The following is an 18,715-nucleotide window of genomic DNA, read 5'->3' as shown; positions in this document are numbered from 1 at the left end:
TCCTACCTTGACAGCATTCAGATAGTACCTGTCTTCCTGTTCTTTCCACCAAAGTGGATAACCTCACATTTATCCACATTAAACTGCATCTGCCATGCATCTGCCCAGTCACCCAACCTGTCCCAGTCACCCTGCATTCTCCTAACATCCTCCTCATACTTTACACTGCCACTCAGCTTTGTGTCATCTGCAAATTTGCAGTTCGTATACAGTGCAGGGCTCTGCTGTGGCCATTGCCCTCAGCAAAACGAACAGCACTTTAAATACTTCCGTGGTCAGCACAGGGTGACTGATGACCTAATAGGGTACAGTAACTCCAGTGTTACTGTGACGGTGGACAGACAGAGGGTAGGGCAAAACGGGATGAGGTGAAGTGTAACATGGGGCAAAATCGAAGGTGTTGAAAACAGTTGAAAACAGTTATATTTTAATTCACAAACTATGCAAAATAAAGGCAGGTGATTCTTTTAGTGCAGTCAAAGACCGGCAGGTATGACGTTGTGTGCATTAGTGATTCGAGGCTGAAAGAAGATCATTGGCGGGAGCTTAATATCTAAGGACAAGCAGATTGGCAGGTGGTGTGGTGTGTCTTTTGGTAAAGATAAAATCATACCCGTACTTAGAAGTTACATACAATCAGAGGACGTAGATTCATTGTGGGTAGAATTATGACACTGCAAGGTTAAAAAAAGGCAATGGCGGGTGTTATATACAGGCCCACAAACACTAGCCCGCATGCGGGTTATGAGAAATAGAAGAGGCATGTTACAAGAGGAATGTCACGATAGTCGGGGGAATTTGACTGGGATTGGGAAAAGCTGGTTGGTGATGGATCCCAAGAGAGGGAGTTAGTAGAATGCCTACAGTTAGAAATTTTTGAGCAGCATTTCGCAGAACCTACCATTGGAAAGGCAATTCTGGACCGTGTGTTGTGATGTTGAGCTAGATTCGAAGAAGGAGGAAAATAAATGCTCAGGAGGTCTTGATCATCATATGATAAAGTTTATCCTGCAGTTTGAGAGAAGGAGAAGTCAGGCGTATCAGCATTACAGAGCAGTAAAGACAATTACAGACCCACGAGAGCAGAGCTCGCCAACATTCATAGGAAGGGGGCTGTAGCAGGTTTGACGGTAGAAAAGTGATGGCTGGATTTTTGGGGCCAATCCAAAGTCAGCATAAAGACAATTTTGAGGCAAACAATATTGAAAAAGTAAGTGAGGAGTCAGAGGATTGGAAACTTATTAAAAACCAACAGAAGACAACTATGAAAAAGCAAGAGGGAAAGGATTAAATATGAAGTTAAGCTGGGCAATAATATCAAAGATGTTCTGATTTCTTTCAGATATATACAGAGGGAAGGGAAGGCGAGAGACCCACCGGTAAAATTGCTTCTCTTGGGACCCTGTACCAAGCTGATCTTCCCAGTCTAGCTGCATACGGAAGACTGTCAGACCGGCAGGAGTCAAAGAGGTGGAAGGAGTTAGGGACCGGGTCTCTGCACGTTACAGCTCAACGAGGTGGATGACGGAGTTGGCCGCCTTGTGGCCACGTTTGCAAGCGATACCAAGACAGGTGGAGGTGCCAAAGGCTGATCGACCCGATGCAATAACGCGAGGTACCACGAATTCATTAAAACCATAGAACAAGCGATACTTCGTCAAACTTCACTTTTTATTCCTAGCGTGCCATGGGGGAAGTTACAGACTGATCTCCCAAAGAGACAGTCCGGACACTGCCCACCGCCGAACACAACTCCACAGTATTTATAACATTGATCATTACAGGAAATATTAACATTACCTGAGTTAATACAGTTTTAGAATAGTTTCGATCACATGGTAAGGTACTATTTGGTGTAAAACCATTATTGGTTAGTTATAATTATTTCTGCCAAGACCAGCATGGATACAAACTCAGTTCATTATGTCGACATCTGCTCCTACTCTCCAAAGTTCTACCACCCCACTCCTACGGTGTCCTTCCCCTATTTAGTTATGGTATACCTCAAAGATGCTTTGTGCAACCAGATAATTCTTTATTTAGACCTATGTCTAACGCTATTAAGGAACAATGTCTGGTACATCATTTGTGGCTGGGTAAGGTTCACTTTTTGGCTGTGCAGCAACCAACATGAGCTACCTAGAAGCTAAATAAGCTAATCATGCCCCTTAATCCATTCCCCCATTTACCTATCCCTCTACCTAAGCTTACTTTTCCCTTCATCGGAGGGGCAATTAGAGTTGAGGAAGAAAGAATTCTCTGCAGGAGGACATGGGCGGATTGGGGCAATGGGCAAGGAATTCGCAGATGTAACAGGACGGGGGGAGGTCTATGGTCATGCACTTTGGTAGATGGAATAAAGGCGTGGCCTATTTTCTGAACTGCAAGGTAATTCAGATATCAGAGATATAAAGGGACTTCAAGGCCCTTGTGCAGAATTTCCCCATGATCAACTAGCAGGTTGAATTGTTGATATGGAAGGCAAATGCAATGCCAGCATTCATTTCAAGTTGCGCTGATTATAAGAGCATCGATTGGATGTTGAGGTTTTATAAAGCATTACCCAGTGCGCACTGCGAGCGTTGTGAGCTGTATTGGGTCGCTGAACTGGAGAAAAATATCTGCCAGCATTGGAGCGTGTCGAAATGAAGTCCACGAGAATGATTCCGGTAGTGCAAGGGTTAAAGGACGAGGAGGGTTTGATGGCTCTGGGTCTGCACTCCATCGAATTTAGGAGGATGAGGGGAGGATCTCATTGAAACCTATCGAATGTTAGCGGCTTCTTCAGAGTGGATATGGAGAGGATGTTTCCTTTACTGGGTATCTAGGGCCAGAGTGCACAGCGTCAGGATAGGGGAACCTCAATTTAGAACAGAGATGAGAAAGAATTTCTTCTGCCAGAAGGGGATGAATCTGTGGAGCTCATTGCCACGGACAGACGTGGAGGCCAAGACCTTGATTATATTTAAAATTGATGTTGTTAGCTTCTTAGTTAATCAGGGCATCGGGGTTACGGGGAGATAGCAGGAGAACAGGACTGACAGGGATACCTTTTTTGAACAAGGGGACAACATTCGCCTCCCTCCAATCCCCCGGTGCCATTTCCCTGGACAACGAGGACATAAAGATCCTAGCCAAAGGCTCAGCAATCCCTTCCCTCGCCTCGTGGAGCAGGCTGGGGAATATTCCTTCAAGCTCCGGGGTCTTGTCCGTCCTAATGTATTTTAACAACTCTAACACCTCCTCTCCCTTAATATCAATATGCTTCAGAAGATCAACCTCACTCATATTGTCCTCACCGTCCTCATTTTCCCTCTCAATGGTGAATACTGAAGAGCAGTATTCATTGATGACCTCGCTCACCTCCACAGCCTCCAGGAACATCTTCCCATCTTTATCTCTAATTCGTCCTACTTTCACTCCTGTCATCCTTTTCTTTCCTCACATAATTGAAGTATGCCTCTGGATATTCCTTTACCCTACTTGCCAAGGCTTTCTCATGCCCCCTTCTTGCTCTCCTCAGCCTCTTCTTAATCTCCTTTCTTGCTACCCTATATTCCTCAATAGACTCATCTGATCCTTACTTGCTAAACTTCATGTATGCTGCCTTCTACAAATCGACTAGATTTTCCACCTCACTTGTCACCCATGGTTCCTTCACCCTACCATTCTTTATCTTCATCACCAGGACAAATTTATCCCTAACATCCTGCAATAGATCTCTGAACATCGATCACATGTCCATAGTACATTTCCCTGCAAAAATGTCATCCAAATTCACACACGCAAATTACAGCCTCATTATTTCCTTTCTCCAATTAAAAAATATCCTGTCCGCTCGGATTCTATCCTTTTCCATGATAATGCTAAAGGTCAGAGAGTGGTGATCACTGTCCACCAGATGCTCACACACTGAGAGATCTGTGACCTGACCCTGTTCCTTACCTAATACTAGATCTAGTATCACATTCCCCCTAGTCGGCCTGTCAATATATTGTGACAGGAATCCGTCCTGGACACACTTAGCAAACTCTGCCCCATCTAAACCATTGAAACTTATCAGGTGCCAATCAATATCAGGGAAGTTAAAGTCACTCATGATAACAACCCTGTTATTTTTGCACCTTTTCAACATCTGCCTCCCAATCTGTTCCTCGGCATCTCTGCTGCTACCAGCTAGATAGTACTCCCAATACAGTAATCGTCCCTTCCTGTTCCTGACTTCCACACATATTAACGAAAAAAGAGGATCCTCCTACAGTACCCACCCTTTCTGTAGCTGTAATAGTATCCCTGACCAGTAATGCCACCCTCCCCCTCTTTCCCTCCCTCCCTCTGCCTTTTAAAACACTGAAATCCAGTAATATTGAGAATCTATTCCTGCCCTGGTGCCAGCCAAGTCTCTGTAATGGCCACTACATCATAATTCCATGTATCTATCCAAGCTCTCAGTTCATCACCTTTGTTCCTGATGCTTCTTGCATTGAAGTACACACACTTCAGCCCTTCTACCTTACTACCTTTACAACCTTTATTCTGCTTCTCTTTCCTCAAAGCCTCTCTATATGTTAGATCTGGCTTTACTCCATGCACTTCTTTCACTGCTCTAACGCTCCGGGTCCAAACCCCCTTGCAAATCAGTTTAAACGCTATTCTTCCAATACCTGCCTCTTCTTCCAACACCTTCCGAAATTATTTGGATATTCCCATGATAAGTGCAAGGCTGTTGAGTCCAACATTTGTCATTTCATCACCGACATCAGCATTCTCCCTACCAACTACTTCCCTTCGTCTATTTCTAGATAGATAGATAGATAGATAGATAGATAGATAGATAGATAGATAGATAGATAGATAGATAGATAGATAGATAGATAGATACTTTATTCATCCCCATGGGGAAATTCAACTTTTTTTCCAATGTCCCATACACTTGGTGTAGCAAAACTAATTACATACAATACTTAACTCAGTAAAAAATATGATATGCATCTAAATCACTATCTCAAAAAGCATTAATAATAGCTTTTAAAAAGTTCTTAAGTCCTGGCGGTTGAATTGTAAAGCCTAATGGCATTGGGGAGTATTGACCTCTTCATCCTGTCTGAGGAGCATTGCATCGATAGTAACCTGTCGCTGAAACTGTTTCTCTGTCTCTGGATGGTGCTATGTAGAGGATGTTCAGAGTTTTCCCTAATTGACCGTAGCCTACTCAGCGCCCTTCGCTCAGCTACCGATGTTAAACTCTCCAGTACTTTGCCCACGACAGAGCCCGCCTTCCTTACCAGCTTATTAAGACGTGAGGCGTCCCTCTTCTTAATGCTTCCTCCCCAACACGTCACCACAAAGAAGAGGGCGCTCTCCACAACTGACCTATAAACATCTTCAGCATCTCACTACAGACATTGAATGACGCCAACCTTCTAAGGAAGTACAGTCGACTCTGTGCCTTCCTGCACAAGGCATCTGTAAATACTATAGAATACTCCCAAACCAGTAACCACTCCATTCCTGTTCCTGACTTCCACCCATACTGACTCAAAAGAGGATCCTGCTGCATCACCCACCCTTTCTGTATTTGTAATAATATCCCTGACCAGTAATGCCACCTCTCCTCTCCTTCCCCCCCCCCCCCCCTCTATCCCTTTTAAAGCACTGAAATTCAGGAATATTGAGAATGCATTCCTGCCCTGGTACCAGCCAAGTCTCTGTAATGGCCTCTACATCATAATTCCATGTATGTGCCCAAGCTCTCAGTTCATCACCTTTGTTCCTGATGCTTCTGTTGCGTTGTAGCACACTCGCTTTAGCCCCTCCCCCAGCTTTTTGCATTCAGCAGGGATCGCTCCCTACGTGACTCCCTTGGCCACTCGTCCCTCTCCACATATCTCCCTCCTTGCACTTATGGTTGCCAGCGGAACATGTGCTCCCAAATCTCCGTTCGCGGTCCATGAGCGGCGTTTCGACCACGTGAATGTGGATTTGGATGGCCCGTTGCCGTCGTGCCGCGGGTTGGCTCACCTCCTCACCACCGATAGAGAGGGGGGGGGGGGAGGAGCGGAGACGTGGCATTACTGGTCAGGGAGATCGAGGAGGTGATAGAAAGGAGTTAGAGGGAGGTGGTCGCTCCGTGACCACGGGAGACAGTAAGGTGGGTAACAGTCGGGAGAGGGAAGGGAAAGAGTCAGGTACTAGAGAGTAGCCCTGCGGCTGTACCCCTTGACAATAAGTACTCCTGTTTGAGTACTGTTGGGGCCTAACAGTACAGGGCCTAACTGGGGAAAGCAACAGTGTACGTGCGTCTGGCAGAGAGTCCGGCCCTCTGGCTCTGAAATGTAGAGGAAGGAAGAGGAAGGCGGTAGTGATAGGGGACTCTATAGTCAGGAGGTCAGACAGGCGATTCTGTGGACGCAGGAAAGAAACTCAGATGTTAGCTTGCCTCCCAGGTGCCAGGGTCTGCGATGTTTCTGATGCACTGCTGTCCTCTGCACGTCTCTGCACCGTGACGCAGTTCCGTAGACCTGGTTTCGGTGGCTCCGCGCTGGTTGGCCGCATCCATTAACAGTATCTCAATTTGTCTATTATTGAGGGCAAACGCCACAGGCGTACTCGGCGCTGGCTGTGCATTTCTCATCCGTCCCCTAATAAATTCGTTTATATAAAATCAGAAATACGAGTGAAAGAAAGAAAATAATAATAAAAAAAAGAGATACCCGATTGTAATTTTCCATTCACGCGGATAAGAAAGTTCAAGATTGAACATTAAATTCTGGACAAAATGTTCTCATCCAGGATATGTAATGATGAAACAGATACTTATTTCTACAGGGTTACATTTGTGATTCGGCTGCCCAGTATCTCTTACCGGCAATAAGGGAGTCAGCACACTGGTTTCAAGGTTGAAATTTAAAGGGTTTGGCAACTTCAACGTGTACTTTACCCCTTTGGGAAAGTGACACCGTGCCACAGAGAAATTTGTCTCAAAGAGCGGACATTGTTGGTGATCGTTATTGTCCCCCTCGCTGTCTGAAGTTTAAGACTGGGTAATAAACGTGCTGTGTGATATAATCAAACTGCGGCGTGATATCACAGGCGGCCACAGCTCATATTGTCTGTCGCGAGAGAAGGGCGAAGCGCTGAGAGAAGAGATCCGGTCTTGAAGCGAGCAGGGCAGGAGCCGGGTTGGAAGCTTAAAATCAGGACATCAAGGGCAGTAACCCGACAAAGCGAGGACACAGATAGATTACCAGTTAGAACGCCACCACACACGGAGAATCGGAGCAATAAACCACTGATCAGCGAGTTTGTTGGAACAAATCCAAAATAGGGTGTGCCGGCATCAACAGATAAATTTTTATGATTTACCGAATACACACATTACTTAATGGGGGCGTGACTATTCACGGTCAGAACCAGTATCGGGACTCGGCGGAATCAGAGCCCGGCGGCTCCACAGAAGGCAGAACGGACAGAAAATATAACCTCCTCTCATACAGCTCGCGTCAGTTGCGGGTAGTTAACCATTTCAGGGATTTCTTCAACAAGCCTCAGACATTGTTGTCGGGATAATGGATACAAGGACACGTGAGGTTAAATCTTTCGTGTCGCCGTTTATCTGCGTTATGTGAACGCTCTCCTTCTTTGGTTTTGGCTGCAGGTAGGTTTACCTCGGCTGTTCTTTCACCGGGCTTTACCTATCAATACGCAGCTCGTCGGCTTCTTTCCGCGACCCCCAACCCACCGACCTTCCATGTTCTGGCACCCATCCGCTTCCCTAGACCCGAGGAAGGTCCCGGCCCGAGAATGATGAAAGCGAACGCGTATCCGCCGCTTCCAGCTCGTTCCACACCCTCCCCGTTCCTCTGAGCAAATAAATCTCTCCCCGTCCCCTTAAACCTTTCACCTTTCACCCTTAAGTCCATGATCTGTAGTTGTTTTCCCACCCAACCCCAGTGACAACAGGAACGAGGTTGCTTGGAATATTTGTTCAGCCGCTCCAATCTTCCCTACAGATCCAATGACCCACGATTGACACGACACATCCGCTCCGTGCCGCATGATTCGTCTATGAAACAATATTACACGGGGGAAGAAAATGGGTGCAGACTCCACGGAGAGTGATGGCGCAGGGCGCAGTCTGTGACTCGTGCGCAATTGGGCAATATGTGACCTAGTGTGTTTGGGCGCCAGTGTCAGCACTCCTGTGAAGGGGCCCCAAGTTATTTTAAAGCACGTGGCTGGTTTGAAAACAAACATAAAAAGAAAGGCTTCCACGTCAACTTATTTAATTTTTTGACCTCACTAATAATTTTCCGTTTGTTACAGAAAACCGGCGCCCGGCGAAACACTGTCCGCAAAATGGCTGAAGTGGTGGACAGCAATGGCTTCTCAAATACATCAACAGCAGAAAGGGGCACGGGTATGTTACAGTTTTTTAAAATTTAATTATAAATACTAATCGGTGGTGTGTCTGGATTTAATTGGTGTCCGCAAATTGCAAATAATTTGTGAAGGGACGGAAAAGAGAGACGAGAGAGAGTTAACATCTATTGGGGAAGCACAGTCACATGTGGAAAGGGGTATAACCACTTCCTGCTTCACTCTCCTTACAGCGGGTTGCGCTGCGCGTCACCACAGCGAGATATTGCAGGGATTTGCCGAAGAGCGGACAGGGCAGAGGTCACCCAGACCAGAACGGTGCTGATGAAATAGTTGGGGAGTGCCCTGAGGGTGATAGTAATGGGTTTCGATTTCCCCGGGAATACGCTGTGTTTTCTCTTTGTGAAATGTCTTCCGAGTCCTCGGATCAGGTCTGGGCCCGTTCTCTGAGAGAGTGGGTGCGGCACCTGTGAATGATTCCGGGCAATACTCGGTGAACACACGAGGAGCGTTTGATGGCTGTGGGCCTGCAGTCTTTGGAGCTCAGCCGTACCTAATTGAAACTTACCGACTATTGAAAGCCCTAGATAGATTGGATGGGGAGAGGATATTGCCCGTGGTGGGGGAATGTAGGACCGGGGAGCACAGCCTCAGAATAGAAGGACGCATCTTCAGAGTAATGCTGAAGAGCACCGCCCTCCGCCAGGGGATTGTGAATCTGTGGAATTCGTTGCCGCAGACGGGCGCGTCATCAAATATATTTAAAACGGACCGTGACAGGCTGGTAATGATTAAGGATATCAAAGTTTACAGGAAGTAGGCATGTAAATGAGAAGGATATTAAATCAGCCATAAAGAAATGGCGGAGCAGACACAAAGGGCCTAAGTGCTTTGAACAAAATAGCTGTGAGGATTGGGGAAATATAACCCCCCACCTTAATTTCCTGCATATACTTGTCTAGTAATCTCTTAAACTTCACTAGTGTGTCTGCCTCCACCACTGACTCCGGCAGTGCATTCCACGCACCAACCACTCTCTGAGTGAAAACCCTTCCTCTAATATCCCCCTTGAACGTCCCTCCCCTTAATTTAAAGCCACGTACTTTTGTACTGAGCAGTGGTGCCCTGGGGAAGAGGCGCTGGCTGTCCACTCTATCTATTCCTCTTAATAACTTGTATACCTTTATCATGTCTCATCTCATCCTCCTTTTCTCCAAAGAGTAAAGCCCTGGCTCCCTTAATCTCTGATCATAATGCATACTCTCTAAACCAGGCAGCATCCTGGTAAATCTCCTCTGTACCCTTTCCAATGCTTCCAGATCCGTCCTATAGTGTGGCGACCAGAACTTGACACAGTACTCCAAGTGTGGCCTAACTAGAGTTTTATAGAGCTGCATCATTACATCGCGTCTCTTAAACTCTATCCCTCGACTTATGAAAGCTAACACCCCATAAGCTTTCTTAAGTACCCTATCTACCTGTAAGGCAACTTTCAGGGATCCGTGGACATGTACCCCCAGATCCCTCTGCTCCTCCACACTAACAAGTATCCTGCCATTTACTTTGTTCTCTGCCTTGGAGTTTGTCCTTCCAAAGTGTATCACCTCAGTCTTCTCCTCGTTGGACATCATCTGCCACCTCTCAGCCCACTTCTGCATCCTATCAATGTCTCTCTCCAATCTTCGACAATCCTCTACACCAGAGGTGTCAAACTCATTTTAGGTCACGGGCCGGATTGAGCAAAATGCAGCTTCATGCGGGCCGGATCAGTCGGACGGGTGCGAACGCAGCTTTCGTTGCCTCCGTTTTTTCAGTCTGCTCTCATGTGTCTCAGTCTCTGCTATAACTACAAAGTGTTTCACTTTACAAATTCCGTTTCTTATGAAGAAGACTGCCGAATAAACACTAAAAACCCTGAAAAGCTGGTACCTGAATAAATTCAGCATTAGCCATATCATACGCCATAGGCGCTTCGATTACTGGGGCCAGCTTTAATAGTAATTAGATATTATCTCGCGGGCCAAAGATAATTCCACCGCGGGCCGGATTTGGCCCGCGGGCCTTGAGTTTGACATATATGGTCTACACTATCCAACACCCCACCAACCTTTGTGTCATCTGCGACCTTGCCAACCCACCAATCTACCCCCACATTCAGGCCGTTAATCAAAATTACTAAAGGTAGGGGTCCCAGAACTGATCCTTGTGGGACAATCACGAGTCACAACCCTCCAATCGGAGTGTACTCCCTCCACCACGACCCTCTGCCTTCTGCAGGCAAGCCAATTCTGAATCCACCTGGCCAAACGTCCCTGGATCCCAGGCCTTCTGACTTTCTGAATCAGCCTACCATGTCGAACTTTATCAAATGCCTTACTAAAATCCATGTAGATCATGCACTGCACTAACCTCATCTATATGCCTGGTCACATCCTCAAAACTATATCAGGCTTGTTAGACACGATCTGCCCTTCACAAAGCCATGCTGACTGTCCCTGATCAGGCCATGATTCTCTAAATGCCCATAGATCCTATCTCTAAGAATCTTTTCCAACAGCTTTCCCACCACAGACGTAAGCCTCACTGGTCTATAATTTCCCGGACTATCCCTACTAACTTTTTTTGAACAAAGGGACAACATTCGCCTCCCTCCAATCCTCCGGTACCATTCCCGTGGACAACGAGGACATAAAGATACTAGCCAGAGATGGATAACAGAGGAAATAAAGGAAAGTGTCAAATGCAAAAGTCGTTCGTACAAAGTCACCAAGAGTAGTGGTAAAATGGAAAACTGGGAGAACTTTAAAAAGCAACGAAAGCACTTAGCGAGCAATAAAGAAAGGGAAGATAGATTGTGAAAATAAAGCAGCACAAAATATAGAAAACTGATAGTAAATGTTTTTATAATTACATAATTCATGAGGGTTGGCAAAAAGAACGTAGGATCCCCGGGGGGACGAGAAGGGGGAATTGGTATTGGGTACTGAGGAAGTGGCAGAGGTGGTTTTGTGTTGGGTTTCACAGTGGAGGATACGTCTAACTTGCCGAAGACAGTTGGTATGGATGCAATAGAAGGTGTGGACCTCCATACAATAGCTCTCACTAGGTAGTGTTGAGCAAACCTGTGGGCCTAAAGATTGACAAGTCCCCTGACTCTGGTGGAATATACCCGAGGGTGCTGAAATTAATACCAGGGGTTGTAGTAGAGGCTTCTGGACTCTGAGCAGGTCCCGAAGGATTGGAAGAAGGCGAATGTCACGCCACTGCTCAGAAAAGGATGGTTGCAAAAGGCAATAGAACTATCGGCAAGCTGGGTTAACGTCTGTACTTGGGAAAATATGTGAAACTATCATTTAGGTGAAAACAGCGCGGCATCTGGAAATGAATTGACTCATCATGCACACGCGGCACGGTTTCAGCAAAGGCAGGTCCTGTTTGATAAACTTACTGGATTTCTTTGAGGATATAACGAGCGCAGGTGGACGTTATTTACTTGGATTTCTAGAAGGAGTTCCATAAGGTGCCACATTAGTGACTTATCCATAAGATACGGATACACAGAGTTGGGGCTGATGTATTAGCATGGATGGAGAATTGGTTAAGCAATAGAAAGCATAGGGTCTTTCTCTGGTTGGCAAAAAGTGATGAGCGGTGTCCCACAGGGGGTCATTGCTGGGCCTACAACTGTTCATGACACACACTAATGATCTGGAAGGGCGGACCGAATGTAGTGTATCTAAGTTTGCTGATGATAGTAAATTGGGCGGAAAAACAAATCCTGCAGAGGATACGGAAAGTCTGTAGATAGGTCAAGTGAGAGGGCAAGGGTCTGGCAGATAGAGTACAATACTGGTAAATACGAGGTCATTCACTTCGGAAGGAAAAATGGAAGAACAGATTATTATTTGAATGCTACAATATTGCAGGATGTTCCTGTGCAGAAGGATTTGGCGGTGCCCGTGCATGAATCGCAAAATGCTAGTTTGCATGTGCAGCAGGCTGTCAAGAAGGCAAATGGGGTGTTGGCCTTCATTGTTAGAGAGATTGAATTTAAGGGCAGGGAGGTCAGGCTGCAACTGTGGTGCTGGTGCTGGTGAGGCCGCACCCGGAGTACTGCGTGCAGTTCTGGTCTCCTTACCTGAGGAAGGATAGACTGGCTTTGGAGCCGGTGCAGAGGAGGTTCACCAGTTTGATTTCAGAGATGATGGGGTTAGACTTTGAGGAAAGATTGAGCTGACTGCGACTGTACTCGCTGAAGTTCAGAAGGATGAGATCTTATAGAAATATATAAAATTATGGAAGGGATAGATAGGACAGAGGGTGGAAAACTGGTTCCGCTGCTAGGTCAGACTAGAACCAGGGAACACATACTCAGGATTCTGAGGGGTAAATTTCGGACGGAGATGAGGCAGAACGGCTCTTCCAGAAGAGTGGTGAAACTGTGGAATTCTCTCCCCAGTAAAGCCGTGGAGCCTCTCGAATCAGATCATCACTGTGAATGCAAGTGTAACAAGTTGATTTTCAGTCGGCAGTTTATCAGAGTCTTCTTCAGCACCGGGATAATTGACGCCTGCTTGAAGCAGGTGTGTAGCACACACCAGCCAGTTGGTTCGGACTCGGCCAGATACTGAGATCAAAGGGTCAAAGGATCATCGGTTCTCAGTATCCTGACGGTCAAAGAAAGCACAGAACGCATCGAGATTATCTGGGAGCAACGCCCTGCTGTTCCTCATGTCGCTTGATTTAACTTTGTAGCCGGTTATAGCATTCAAGCCCTGCTCCCGTTGTCAAACATCCCTGCTTGATTTCCAGCTTTGTCCCGAATCTCTGTTCCGCCCACGAGATGGCTTTCTGGGGGTGATACCTGCACCGCCTCTAGCATTCTTGGGCTCCAGATTTGAAAGCCTCTGACGTGGCCCTCGGCACAGCTTGGATCTCGTGGTTCTTCCGGAGCCTCTGACTGGAATGCGCTGCCGGCAGCAGTGGTGGAGGCGGGTACGATAGGATCTTTTAACAGGCTTTGAGATAGGTACATGGAGCTTAGTAAAATACAGGGCTATAGGTAAACCTAGTAATTTTGGAGGTAGGGACATGTTCGGCCCAACTCTTCGGGACGAAAGGCCTGTATTGTGCTGTAGGATTTCTATGTTTCTATGGTTTAGTGGGGACACTCTCATCTTCTGGCTTTTTGATGGCGTCTGTTACAGCCATGGTGTGTTCATTCTTAGCTTCTCTTCTTGCTCTTCCCACCCCACCCCACGAACGCCGGATAATTGCTCCAATCTCTGCAGCCTTGCTTTCTTGTGCTCTGCCTGTATGCAGGCAGAAGTACCAAAACGCGGTCTGGGCGAGGAACAGTAGGTGTTCCTTATCCTAATCCAGTGTGGTAAGATCTCTGGTCCGACAGGGTACCTGCTGGTGGTCACTGGACGGAGTTTCTTGCAAACGGGTCTGCTTGAAGTCTCCGACGACAATTTCAAATGCGCCGCGGTGGCCTGTTTCTTCTTTACAGGCGACATCACGCAGCGCCGCAAGCGCTTCCTTGTGATCAGCTGTTGGTGGTATGTAAGCCGCATTCACAGAGGCGAACGGAATGGTCTGCATTCTATCCTTCGCTCTTCCAAGCAGGAGGAACACGAGTTCTACATAAGCGCCACCTCGAAGGACCGACGGATAAAAAGCCACAACTTTTGCACTGTTGTAACTATATGTTAACTATAACTATATGTAACTATGTGGTTTTGTGTAGGTCTTGTTGCTTTAGTATTTGGTTTGTTGGGTGGTAGAGCTGGTCTCCTGACTTGCTGTGTCTGGGTAGCTTTGTTTTGTCTGGTGGGTTTGGAGCTCCTTTCCGGGGAACGCGCTGAGACGGTAGCGCGATATTAATACGCAGCAGCCTCTCCGGACTCTGGATTGGGGATCTTTTGTCTTGTACTTTTGTGATATCGTTTCATTTTTTTAACTGCATTGCAGTTCTCTTTTCTAAATGACAATAAACCAAAATTCAATTCAATTCAACTTACAAATAGAGAAAAGTTGGAGGTAACCAGGTGTCGAAAATTGATAGAGTATATGGCGGACCATGATGCTCCACTTACAATATTGCATTCTCCGGTTATAATTTATCTTGTATATTCGGATGTATACTCGGTATCATTCTCACCACAAACACGTTCTCTTTTCGCAGGTTAAGATGCCACCTAATTACTCCTATTAAACCACTGAGCGAGGGACAATCAATAACTCCTTGTCAATTACTTTGCGCCGTCAGAAGCTTCTGATGACGTTTATCCTCCCGGAACCCGCGTAATTTACAATGATGGGAAAATAGTTAATCCTTCTGTCTGACTGCTGAATCCGGCCTGTCAGGAGATTACCACGTTTCCATACAGCAAACAGCCGAGATCGGACAGCGTGTGGTCCCAGGGTGTGTGGGGTGGGGTGGGTAGGTGGGGTGTTGGCTTAGGGGAGCGGAGAGTTTGTGAGCAGCGGAGGTGTGCCCCTCTGTTTTCGTTAGCTATTAACCGACCATCGGCATTCGTGTCTACATACATGACTGAAGCACCGGAAAGCCGTTTTTCGCGAAGGGCGCGCCCTGGAGCGTCAACGCCGGACTGAGGCCACAGAGTGTGGGTTACTTCTGGATTGGCGACGTCAAGGGAGCCCCATGGAGGCAGATTCAGTTCTTTGAGGATGCCGAGTTCAAGGAGAGGTCGTGCAAAGTACAGCGCCGAGCAACGACACCATCGGGAGTTGGTAGGTGACAGGTGCGATACAGCTGTGCGCAGAGGGGTAACCCGATGAGATGGGTAGAATCCAGGCAGCTCAGCAAGTGGGAGGGTGAATGAGAACAGACGCACGCACCGTGACGGGACGGGCCGAAAGTAACTTAGAATGGGAGTGACTGTATGAAAGAAACGCCGCCTGCTGGCAGGAGGCCCATTGTGGCGGCGATCTGCTGTTAGAGGTTCCGCTCCACGAATCAATCTTCGCTAACTGTACATCTCGTACCTCCCAATCCTTACTGTTACAGTATTGTTGGCTGAAATATTTTCAGTGTTGAGAATGTGAAAGCTTATTTTCTTCCGTTATATTTCCCTGCAGTTTCCTGCCGATGGCTGTGGATGCTCAGCGGCTCGTTACGTGGCAGGCGTCTCCTCAAGCGTTGTATCATCGTCCTACTGGCTTTCCTTATGGTTCTCTGCAGCAGAAATATTAGTTCCAGCGACGTCCGGAGCAGTCGCTCCCTAACGCTAAAGAGGTCCTTCATGATGCTGCCGTCCGGTGAATGTATCAGCAACACGATCTTCCTCGTCCTACTGGTCACGAGTTCCCCCGGTCAATTCCATACTCGCAACGTTATCCGCCAAACCTGGGGGAGCAGGCGGCGGGTCGGAGGAGCCACAGCGGTCACTTACTTCGTGTTGGGACACGGGCGGGAGCGGCAGCCCTGGATCGAAAGGGAGAACGCCTTGCACCGGGACATCATCCAGGCTGACTTCCATGACACGTACTACAACCTGACCCGGAAGGTGCTGACGGGCCTCGGGTGGCTCTGTAGCTACTGCCCCTCCGCCGCCTTCGTGATGAAGACCGACACCGACATGTTCGTCAACACCGACTACCTGCTGGAGCTCCTGTCCCGCGCCCCCCGCAGCAACTTAGCCACCGGGGTCATTTTCAGAGGCATGCAGCCGTTCCGCCAGAAAGAGAGCCGGTGGTACATCAGCACGGAGGAGTACCCTGGGGAAAGTTACCCACCTTTCTGTTCCGGCACCGGCTACGTCCTGTCCACCGACACGGCGTGTGTGCTGTGTGGAACATCTCCCGGACCGCGCCGCTGTTCAAATTGGAGGACGTTCACGTGGGGCTGCGCCTGGCGGAGCTGAACATAAAGCCGGTGCCCATCCACTCCAAGCGCGTGTTCTTCAATGGCAGGGTTCCTTTCTCCATCTGCACCTACCGGCGGCTAGTCACCTCGCATCAGGTGGCCGACTCGGATAAGCTGCTCTACTGGCGAGGCGTTATGGACTCAGACAGCGCGGACTGCCCCGAAAAGACGTGACGAAAGCGTATCGGTGAGAGGGTGAGGTGGTGGTGGGGTTTGGGGGTGGGTGTTGCACTTTAAGTAGAAGGTGGAGGCCAGATACGGGAGAGGGCGGGTGGATCGGCGGGCCGATGGAATGCCGCTGTGTGATGGACATTGCGGAGTGTGATGACGCTGAGAATGCTGTGACTGAGAGGGAGAGGAAGGTGGATAGCGGCGAGGGGGACAGAGAGTATGTATGCGTGTGAGAAAGAGAGAGAAAGAGAGAGAGAGAGAGAGAGAGAGAGAGAGAGAGAGAGAGAGAGAGAGAGTGAGTGAGAGAGAGAGAGAGAGAGAGAGAGAGAGAGAGAGAGAGAGAGAGAGAGAGAGAGAGAGAGAGAGATGAGTGGAAGCCGAGCGAGGATAAGATAGCGTGTTCTTTTTTTGTGCGCATAGAGTCTGTCTCGGCGACCGGTTCGTCATCTCGGTCTGCAGGTTTTCCAACGTGTACCGCTACTGTATTGATTGTTTTAATCACTGTACTCCGTTGGTGCTCTTGGTCAGCTCAGACTAACAACAGAGGTCTACAGTCGCAAAAGTGTGACGTCGACATAGTGCCTTGTGACGTAACGGACGGAACTGGCGACGAGACGGTAGTTACCTGGAGACTGAAAGCAGAAGTATTGAGTAGATTAGGAGAGAAGGCAAACACAATTGAGGAATGGTTACACTGGGAACAGTGTTGGAAAATTAGGCAATGTTGGATCAAGGACTAAAAGAGAAATCATTTAAGAGAGGAGGGAGGCAAAGCTAGGGGAGAGACAGGAAACAACAAAGGTAGAGGTGTGGTGACTAGAACAGGAGTAAGAAAATGGACAGACAAAGAGCGCGTGAATTGGGCAGAGCGAAAGAGGAGGTAAGGGCTGGAGAGAGAGTGCGTGGATCTGGAAGACCTAGATGGGAGAAAGAGTACATTTTAAATTTGTTTCCTCACCTTTTTCCTCTGTCAAGCTTACAGTGGCGTCGGCTGGGCACGGCTTCACATGGAAAACGTCTTTAACAACAGTCCACAATCCCACATTTTATGCGGTGATAGGCCGTAGAGACATTGCTCTTGCCGGTGACGTCATAAACCCCAATCCCGCGCTGTCTACCATCTGTGCGATTGGCTGATATCTGACGTATGATTTACAGTAATTTGCGTTTTACTAATTTTCTGAACGAGCGGGCTAATGATTATCATCGAGAAGGGAGAGGGCTGGGAAACGAAATAAACGCTTAACAATAACTTACTTCTCTGCCTCGTCTGTCCTCCTTTTGCACAGCATAGTGTTCCGATTTCTTTCTTCTTTGCAGTCACGAGTTTAGTCCGCCGTTTCCCCATCCGGTAACATTTACAACATTCATCATACACGATTTTGCAACGATATCCATGAGAGGTGGTGGGGGGGGGGGGGGGGTGGAGGATAGTCAGGGGGAAAGAGAGAGAGAGAGAGAGAGAGAGGGGGGAGGTGGGTGTGTATGTGGGGAAAGGGCAGTCAGCAAAAAGATGGTTTGTTTATTATACAAGCGCACAATCCCTATTCGACTATATCGCACTAACACAAAATATATTCTGCAGATGCCGGAATTCCAGAGTGAACGATATATACAATGCCGGTGAATCTCAGTAGTCCAGTCAGTATATATTTATATTTAGTTTCGGAATCCCGGTCAAAATTTCTGTTACTGTGAATAGCTAAGCGCTTAATAGATGAACTGAGTTCCAAAAGTCATTAAGTTAAAGGTGACATATTTCTTTAATTGTTAAGCAAGATTTTTCTTTTCTTTAACTTTCCATCTCTTACAGCTTCAATATAACAAAAAGGGAAAAGGGCCCGAAGCAAAAGTTTGGGCACTCTGCATGGTCAGTACTTAGTAACACCCCCTTTGGCAAGTATCACAGCTTGTAAACGTTTTCTGTAGCCAGCTAAGAGTCTTTCAATTCTTGTTTGGGGGATTTTCGCCCACTTTTCTTTGCTAAAGGCTTCTAGTTCTGTGAGATTCTTGGGCCGTCTTGCATGCACTGCTCTTTTGAGGTGTATCCACAGATTATCGATGATGTTTAGGTCTGGGGACCGTGAAGGCCATGGCAAAAACTTCAATGTGCGCCTCCTGAGGCAGTCCATTGTGGATTTTGAGGTGTGTTTAGGATCATTATCCTGTTGTAGAAGCCATCCTCTTAACATCTTCAGCTATTTTTTTCCAGACCGTGCGCTGTTTCTTCTAGAATTTGCAGGTATCTAATTGAATACATTCTTCCCTCTACCA

The 18,715-nt window shown here is 47.4% G+C and overlaps 1 pseudogene; it reads left to right on the top strand.

Moving 5' to 3' along the window:
- Positions 1-17,697, top strand: part of LOC140724243 (beta-1,3-galactosyltransferase 5-like) — a 32,534-nt pseudogene extending 14,837 nt beyond the window's left edge.
- The last annotated feature ends 1,018 nt before the right edge of the window (positions 17,698-18,715 follow it).

Source organism: Hemitrygon akajei, unplaced genomic scaffold, assembly GCF_048418815.1.
Source record: "Hemitrygon akajei unplaced genomic scaffold, sHemAka1.3 Scf000177, whole genome shotgun sequence".
NCBI lineage: Eukaryota > Metazoa > Chordata > Chondrichthyes > Myliobatiformes > Dasyatidae > Hemitrygon > Hemitrygon akajei.
The sequence above is the reverse complement of the archived record's forward strand: the minus strand, read 5'-3'. Positions and strand labels throughout refer to the sequence as shown.